Raw genomic sequence first — 9,005 nt, 5'->3', positions numbered from 1 at the left:
TCAGGGTCCCCCCAGACCAGGGCCGGGCAGAAGGTCTTTCAGACTCACACACACACTGACCTGTGATTGGGGAACGGCTGTGGCCTGGTATTAAGATGCTTCATGACTCCGATGAGCCCAGAAGGGGGGCTGGGGAGGCGGTGATGACCCCTCCCATCGGGACTCTGAGCTCGATGGCGCCACCAGACAGGGTGACCAGGAGACTCGCAGGAAGATCCGCCCAGGACATCGCAGGGTGTCCCGTGTGGACCCGGGAAAGCACCGTGCCAGCCCAGCCCTGCCCGTCTCTGCTGCTCCTGGGAAGACAGTGTCCTCCTGGTCGGGTGTCCCCTTCTGCTTGGCCCAGGAAGCTGGGGAGATGGGGACTCGGCGCTGTGAACTCTTAAAGCCCCACGACCTGCACATCGATCCCAATCTCTTCCTCCCCGTCTCAGTTCTCATTGTCGGGACCAGTCGGGCACTGGAGTTTCCAGCTTCCAGTGTGGTGCCCGCACTGCTGTGGCCTCCTCAACTGGGTGTGGACTGGGGTCCAGGGGAGCAACACGCTCGCCCCTCCATCCTGCCCAGCCAGGGGCTCCCAGTGCCTCGTGATGGGGCTGTGTCCCAGAGGAAACCCTCTCTGGTCCCTCCAGGAGGAGACTAGAATGCGCGCTCCAGTCCAGGGCTCACTGTCCCACGCACCCAGGCCTCCTGAAGTCACTGCGAAGCGCCGTGGGCAGTTAAAACGGTGCGAACGAGGCAGTAAAGCCACACGCACTGTGGATCGCGAACGAGGCAGTAAAGCCACACGCACTGTGGATCGAAATGAGTCAAGCCTGGGGGTCATTCTCCACACTCTTTCAGGCCCTTTCCAGGCCTGCTCTCCCTGGGCCTCTGGGGGGCTGTCCCCTGCTTGGAGTAACTCAGGGCAGGACGACAGGGGGGGGGGACCGGCCCCGCACTGGGCTCAGAGGACCCCACGGCCCTCCTCCCCCCAGGCCCAGGCTCCCGATTGCTGGCATCTGGGCCCGGCCTGGTCCCTCCCTCATGCCTGTCCCGTGGGAGGTGCGCGGGCTCAGTGTCTCCCCCAGCCCCGTCCTGAGCTGCCTCTGGTGGGATCCTGTCGGACGCATCAGCAGCTCTGCTCAGTATGTGTGTGACTCAGGGGCCTTCTCTCTGCGCAAGGGACATGCTCACCGCTTTGTCTCCTAGGGCAGTGATGGCGAACCTGTGACACGTGTGTCAGAGGTGACACGCGAACTCATTTTTTGGTTGATTTTTCTTTGTTAAATGGCATTTAAATATATAAAATAAATATCAAAAATATGTCTTTGTTTTACTATGGTTGCAAAGATCAAAAAATTTCTATATGTGACACGGCACCAGAGTTAAGTTAGGGTTTTTCAAAATGCTGACACGCCGAGCTCAACAGGTTCGCCATCACTGTCCTAGTGACTTAATTATGTAAAACATCTATTCCAGTTGGCAACAGTTTTTACATTACAGTTTTTACATTTTACAGCTAGGACAACCGTGTGTGTGTGTGTGTGTGTGTGTGTGTGAAAGAGAGAATGAGAGTGAGTGTATGTGTGTGTGAATTTGCCATCAAGAGAAAGCTTTTCTATTTGGCGGCATAAAATTTAGAAATGCTAAGCAATAAGCAGTATCTCAGATAAAAAACAATAAGATAAAACTATAAAGCAGGAAAGAAATCTAAAGATTTCTAATCTATGAATTTAGGAATAACCTATCCTATGATTTTTAGGACTAAACTATGAATTTAGGACTAAAGCAACACAAATATTACGTAGTGTGAATGGAGTGTTGTCCTGTTTAAGTGTTTTGTTTTGTTTGCATTGTTTTTAAAACCAACCAAACATTATTTAGGTGCATATTAAATTACTTCTATAGATGTGTAATAATAGCCATAGCAAACAATCATGGCCATTGTTTCAAAGTCCTTGTCAAACTCAGAGGACGGTTTAGGTCATGGTGGTCATTTAAATAAAAATACAACACATCTAGTCTGTGATTCGAAAGGGTCTCCTGGGGGATTTTGTGTCCATGAGCATTATATTAACGGGTCTATATTTGCATGCACTACTGTGAAGCTGCAAAGCTGTGTCTGCTAAGCGTGGTTGTGGCATGAATGCAGTGAGAGCCAAACCAGAGAGAGGCCAGTCAGAGTCACTGGAGCAGAAACACAGGCCGGGCTGTGCCTGGTGCTGGGTGCTCAGGACCCAGCTGCCAGGGATGCTGAGGCACACCTGCAGGATTCCTGAGCTCTCCCCGCAGGACCTTCCTCCTTCCTGGGGGACCCATGACCCAGGGGAGGGTCTGGCGCTGCAGGGCCTCTGTGGGCGGCAGGGGGAGCAGCAGGAGCAGCAGAGCCACCTGGGGACGGCTGGGACTTGGACTTGACCTCGGCCAGCCTTTGCCTGTGGATCATTTTCTCTCCTCAGGTCCTGGAACTTCCTCTCTGTGACCTGGGCTGCCCTCAGCTCCTCTCTGCTGGCCTGGGCTCATTGTCATCGTAGAAGGTGCTTCTTCTCAGCTGCTCCTTCCTGTCTCGGGCATCTCCCTGTGCACGTCCAGAACCCGACTCACGGAGTTCCTGCTTCTCCAGACGTTGAAGTTTCTCCTCCATCTCGAAGCCGCCATTTCTGCCTCAAACAGTTGTTTCTGAAGTTGAGTCACAGGATCTCCGTGTGCATCCGGCAGGCGTGGGAGCTCCAGCTGCAGCCCTGGGATCTCATCGCTCAGGTGTGACTTTCCACGCGGCAAAGATGCTTCCTCGGTTCGCAGACTCCTTCCTGCGGCCGGCTCTTCCTTCATTCGCTTTTGCTCCCACATTGCCTGGCTGTTTCCCGATTTTCCTCGTGGGCACTTTGACGGCCCTCAGTGACGCCAGCATCATGAGGGACGCCCTGGAGAGCAACTTCCGACCCCTGGAGAGTGGATCCCCACGCCCTGCTCCCCTCTTTGGTGGGAATTCCAAGTCCCCATCACCCACGTGACCCTTCGTGTCTTCGATGGCTCCCACCTTCGTTTCTCCTCCTGCCCCTGGGTTTTCTGCTTCCATCCCGTCACTTCTCCTTGGCGCAGCTCTGGACTCTCTGGATAATGAGTGCTTTGGTCAAATCACCCACTGGGTTCTTCCGAGGTTGTTCCCTGTCAATCCCCGATGCGTCTGAGACGGGGTGTCCATCGGTCACGTGGGGACGTGGAGGAGGTTGGCTTTTGCGCCGTTTTCAGGTGGTCATCCGCGTCCCGGTGGCAACCTTGGCAACCTGCTCAGGTGCGTGTTCAGTGCCCACAAGTACAAGGTCTGTAACAGGAGAGGCCCGGCCTCCGCCCCAGGTGATCTGAGGGCGCCCTTGGCTTCTGCCATTGGCCCAACAGTCTCAGGTTTGGCACAGACTTCACAGTGGGCAGAACACCTTTCACCCAGCCCTTCGCACTTCCTGGAGTGTGTGGTCTCTGTACTCTCACAGACACCACCACCAGGGCGCCCACCGGGATCCCCCAGGGGAACGCGATGAGTCTTAGAATGTTTCTCAGGCTCTCAGAAGACACCAGCAGCGCCCCCGCAGGTGCTCCAGGATCGCCTGGACGGCGGAGGTGATGGCCGGCAGCAGGCCCTCCATGGCTGGCCGGGCTGTGCCACTGACTGCCAGGGCCCTGCGGAATGTTCTGTCTCTAAGGTAACCAGGTGCCTAGCAACCAGGCTGATCAGTTGGGCTGGGGGAGGGGAAGCTGGTAGGTCTAGAAAACAGTCCCGAACTTGGCTCTGAAATAGGATGGGGTTGCGCTGCTACAGGCCCAGAGGCAGGAGGAGAGCTCTGATCTCAGCCTGGAGACCCGCCACTCCTGGCCAGGGGTGGGGAACCCTTCTGCCAAGGGCCATTTGGATATTTATAACATCATTCTTGGGCCACTCAAAATTATCAACTTAAAAATTTGCCTGCTTTATTCGGTCAAACATTTAATTAACTTGCCCCTGATGCCTTGGCAGGGCCAGACCCAATGATTTCATGGGCCTTCTATGGCCCGCAGGCCCACCTGGCTCCCCAGCAAGCCTGGGGGGGGGGGGGTCAAAGCAGGGCCGGCCGCGCCCCTTTCTGTGCACAGAGCCAGTCAGGGCAGACGTGGGCTGGTCCCCGGGTGAGGACCATTCCCCTGATTTAACGTTTCCTTCTGCGCTGGTCACCCAGTGCCTGCCCACCAAGGCCCCGGGGCTGTCCCTCTTCCGAGGCTCCCCCTCCTTGTGTGTGATCACTGCGGGCAGGGGCCCAGGACTCAAGGGGTCCCCACAGGTTTTAACTAAGGGGCCTGGATGCCAGCCTTAGCATCTCAGGAGGAACCCATGGAGGCTGGGGCCAGCAGGTTCCCTGAAGGGGGTGACCCTGCTCCCGGGTGACCCCGTGACCTGGGTCCTTCCCAGGGTGCCCCTGCTGTCACTAGCTCACACCTTCCAGGTGGCCCCGGGAAGGGTCTCAGTCCACAGAGTCATCTTTACACGTGGCCTTGGGGAGGGGCATGTCCTTCCTTTGGTTCAATTTGGCATCTTTCGTGTCATGAAACTCATGTCATTCCCCAGCACCTCTGTCCAGCCTTTAGTCTGTCCCCTGGGGCCTGTGTGACAGGATGTCCCAGTCTTTTTACCCGAGAGGAAAAGGAGCCAGCAGTCAGCGAGGCCAGTCTGGGGTCCCCAGGAGGGCAGGGGTCCCCCTGAGAGGAGAGAACAGGGGATTGGTGGTGACAGGGGGAGGTAGCTGTGGTCTGAAGTGAGATTGTTTTTCTTTTTAATTAGACTTTATTTCTTAGAGCAATGTGAAGATTAAAGAAAAATAAGTCTTGCCCTAGCCAGTTTGGCTCAGTGGATAGAGTGTCAGCCTGTGGACTGAAGGGTTCCGGGTTCGATTCCGGTCAAGGGCACGTACCTTGGTTGCAGGCTCTTCCCTGGCCCTGGTCCTGGTCCAGGCGTGTGCAGGAGGCAACCCACCGATGTGTTTCTCTCACATCAATGTTTCTCTGTCTTCTCTCTCTCTTCCACTCTCCCTAAAAATCAATAGAAAAAATATCCTCGGGTTAGGATTAACAAAAAATAAAATAATAAAGAAAAGAAAAATACATCTTCAGCGGAAAGTACAGAGCTCACCTGTGCCCCTGACAGCCCACATGAAGAAGCCAGCGCTGTGGACACCTGGCCTGGCTGGGGTCCGGCCGCAGGGTCAGCGGGTGAACCGATAGTGTCCATCGTTGTCAGCTACAGTCCCTTTACCTCAGGTCCCTACTTTGCGTTGTACCTGCTGAGGTTTTTGACAAATGCGTGATGCCTCTACGCACCCCTGCAGTCCCAGGGAATAGCTGCCCTGCCCTAAAAATCCCTCGTGCTCCAGCAAGTCCCTGGTCACTGTTCTTGCTCTCTACTCTGCGATGCCTGATGTTAACACAGCGACTCCAGCTTTTTAAAAATAGTGTCACATGGTGGCTCGTGCCCACCCCTCTGCTCTTACCTCACTGTGCCTTATAGTGAAGGGGCTTCTTAAAGGCAACACTACAGCTGGGTCTTGTTTTCTAATCCACTCAGACAGCCTCTGTCTTTCAAGTAAGGTATCTAGGCCATTGACATTTAAAGTGGTATTGAGATATTTGAATTCATACTGACCATATTCATTATGGCTTTCTCTTTCTTGCCTTTGTTCTGTTTGTTTTATTTATGGGGTGGGAGTTGCACATTTTTATGTTTCTGTTTATCTCCCCTCTCGGCACGATCATCCTACTTCTCTTTAAACATGTTAGGAGTTGCTCCTGAGTTTGCCCTGTACCTTTTCCGGCGAGCCACACGCACTCGGGCGACTGGTGTCCCCAGGGCCCGCTTTTGCTGATTTTGAGTTATCTAGTGTTGGGACGTGAACCGTGTTCTTCCAGAATTCATACGTTGTCGCCTTAAAGCCCAGTAACTCAGCATGTCACCTTATTTACGGAGGCCCCATCTGTAAAATGGGCACAATAAAACCAACCTCCCACGGTCCCAGGGAGATGACCGACGCCAGGGAGCCTTGCAAATGGTACCGCATTTCACTCTGAGTAATTACGGCTCTGCATTTTGATGAATGCGATTCGGTGGAGGTGGCCCCATACACGGAGATGGACCACAGCTGTGCTGGTCGCCCCCTCACTGCCATGTTCTATTCCCCGGCCAGAGCAGCCACGGGCTCCCACGGAGCTGCATATGTGGCGCCATGCCATGCAAACACACATGTGCGTGCTGAGCCCTGCTTACATACATCAGAGCGTGTAGCCGCAGACACAGCCACGGCTGGCGGGGGCAGATGTGGCAATCCCGGGCTGTTCTGCCATCTGAACATGACTTTGGGAGTCGAGGCGGGGCCGTTACTCAGAGCACGTGGACGGAGGCCGCGTCAGTCCCAGTCACGGTGTCATCACACCAGCTCTGACCAAAAATGGTCTTCCCCCGCCGGGAGGTGCCCAGCAGCATCACATGCGCGGACACGGCCCCGCCAGGAGTTACAGAAGTTCCACGCAGGGGTTCCCCCTGGCCAGGCACGCCCTTCTGTTTGGCTCCTACAGAAAAGAAAGATTAACATCTGGCCCAGATGACGGGATTCTGCATCTGCTCAGACGACACTAGCTGGCGCCAGCTGCGAGGACTGCGTGTTCTTCGGGTGGGAGGTGCGTGGGTCATTTACAATGCAAACCCCGGCTGGGCCAGGAGGAACTGGCAGCATGGGGCAGCCCAGGGAGCAGATGCAGAAGCCAACACACGTGGTTACCGCGGCCAGAGAACCTCGGGGAACAGAGGCCTGGGGTGGAGTCGCGGGGGAGCCGCGTTTCTTCTCCTGGAAAAGGCGCCGCGACCCTCAGGACCCCTATTTTCTCGGCAGCCCCCCTGCTGGACTGCGTGGCTCCCGACTTCAATGGAGCCCTCAGCCACTGACTTCCCACTCTGACACCAAGGGCTCATCACCCACCGCTCTCCAGCGACCCCACTTTAGGAAGGGGAAATTGAGGCACAGAGTTCGAGTCACCTGCCTGAGGCCACAGACCAGTGCACGACCGTGATAACCCAGAGTCTGGCTCCAAAGCACAAAAAAGCCCCCTGCGCCCTGCCTGCTGTTCCCCAAGCAGGTGAGAGGCTGCTCCCTCACCCTGCATCCCCCCCCACCCCCCCACCCCCCACCTACCTCCACCGCCTCCGCCCACTGCCTGCGCCTCAGACACCCAACCAGCAGCCCCGTCAGGCTGCTGTGAGGTCCACCCTGGCGGGGGAGCGGGGGAAGAGAGCTGAAGGCAATTTAATGCTGCTGCTTCCCCACCACGTGGAAAAACCGGGGGACAGGCCACGGGCCCCTCACCGCATCCTTAGTTTTGAGTATATTAAGAAAAACGAATTTAAAGAATTGTGGTAGAAGATACATCTTTTTTTTTTTTTTTTTTTTTTTTTTTAAATATATTTTATTGATTTTTTACAGAGAGGAAGGGAGAGAGATAGAGAGTTAGAAACATCGATGAGAGAGAAACATCGATCAGCTGCCTCCTGCACATCTCCCACCGGAGATATGCCCGCAACCCAGGTACATGCCCTTGACCGGAACCGAACCCGGGACCCTTCAGTCCGCAGGCCGACGCTCTATCCACTGAGCCAAACCGGTTTCGGCTGTGGTAGAAGATACATCTTATTCCAAGTTTAAAACGTTTAGGATTGGAGTGAAGATTAAAAAGGGCAGAGTGAAGGGCGCAGAGGACCCTGAGAGAAGCCAGTTCCCCCACATGAATGAAGTTCATCCGCAGAACCGACGATGCTTTCGGCTGCAAATTTAAAAAAATGCTTCTTGACCGGCTGTGAAAAGACTGGAAGCATAGTCGCCGGGTGAACGAGGAAAATGGTCCTCCCACACTCTCTGCTTCTGGAAACTTCCTCCAAGCGAGGTCTACAGACAATGGGACCTCTGACAGCCTTTCGGCAGGGTGTGGGGGCGGGGGGGTCTCCAGGCTCAGAACGGTTTTTGTAACAATAGGACCACGTCGGGCTCTCTTGCTGGGTTGACATTTGCTCTGATGGGTGTAAAAGCAAAAGCAGAAAAACCGCCCGGACCTTGGCACTCACCTGTGCTGGCGTCACTGCAAGCCTCACCTCCTGGAACTTGCAGGGAAGGTACCAGTCTCCTTGACAATGTCCTACATGGAGCCGAACAAATTAAATTTAAGAATAAGTGAATACACATCTTTTTAATTTCCGGGTAATAAAATGGAAAGTGTACATATCCTTATGCTACTAGAGAATATAGTCAATAATATTATAATTATAAACTAGAGACCTGGTGCACAAAATTCATGCACAGGGGGTGGGGGTCCCTCAGCCTCGCCTGCACCCTCTCCAATCCAGGACACCCCTCTCTTAATCTGGGACCTCTGGCTTCTAATCGTTCACCTGCCTGCCTGCCTGATCACCACTAACCACTCTGCCTGCCTGATCACCCCTAACTGCCTCTGCCTTGGCCCCCACCACCATGGCTTTGTCTGGAAGGAGGACCGGATGACCAGAAGATGTCTGGTCAACCTGGTCTAATTAGCATATTACCCTTTTATTAGTATCGATGGTTACAAGACTTATTGGGGGGATCACTTTGTATGGTATATCAGTGTCTAACCCAGGGGAGGGCAAACTTTTTGACTCGAGGGCCACAATTGGTTCTTAAACTGGACCGGAGGGCCGGAACAAAAGCATGGATGGAGTGTTTGTGTGAACTAATATAAATTCAAAGTAAACATCATTACATAAAAGGGTACGGTCTTTTTTTTTTTTTTTTAGTTTTATTCATTTCAAATGGGCCAGATCCGGCCCGCGGGCCATAGCACTAAGCTACACTTGCAACTACTATGTATAATATTGTATGTCAACTTGTATGGGGGGAAAATTAGAAAAAAGATGCTTTTCTGTTTTAATATTTTAAATTTAATATATAAAGTATATATTTATGCTATCTTCCAAAAAAAAT

Source organism: Myotis nattereri (assembly GCF_964212035.1).
Source record: "Myotis nattereri genome assembly, chromosome: 3".
NCBI classification, from domain to species: Eukaryota; Metazoa; Chordata; class Mammalia; order Chiroptera; family Vespertilionidae; genus Myotis; species Myotis nattereri.
The sequence above is the reverse complement of the archived record's forward strand: the minus strand, read 5'-3'. Positions refer to the sequence as shown.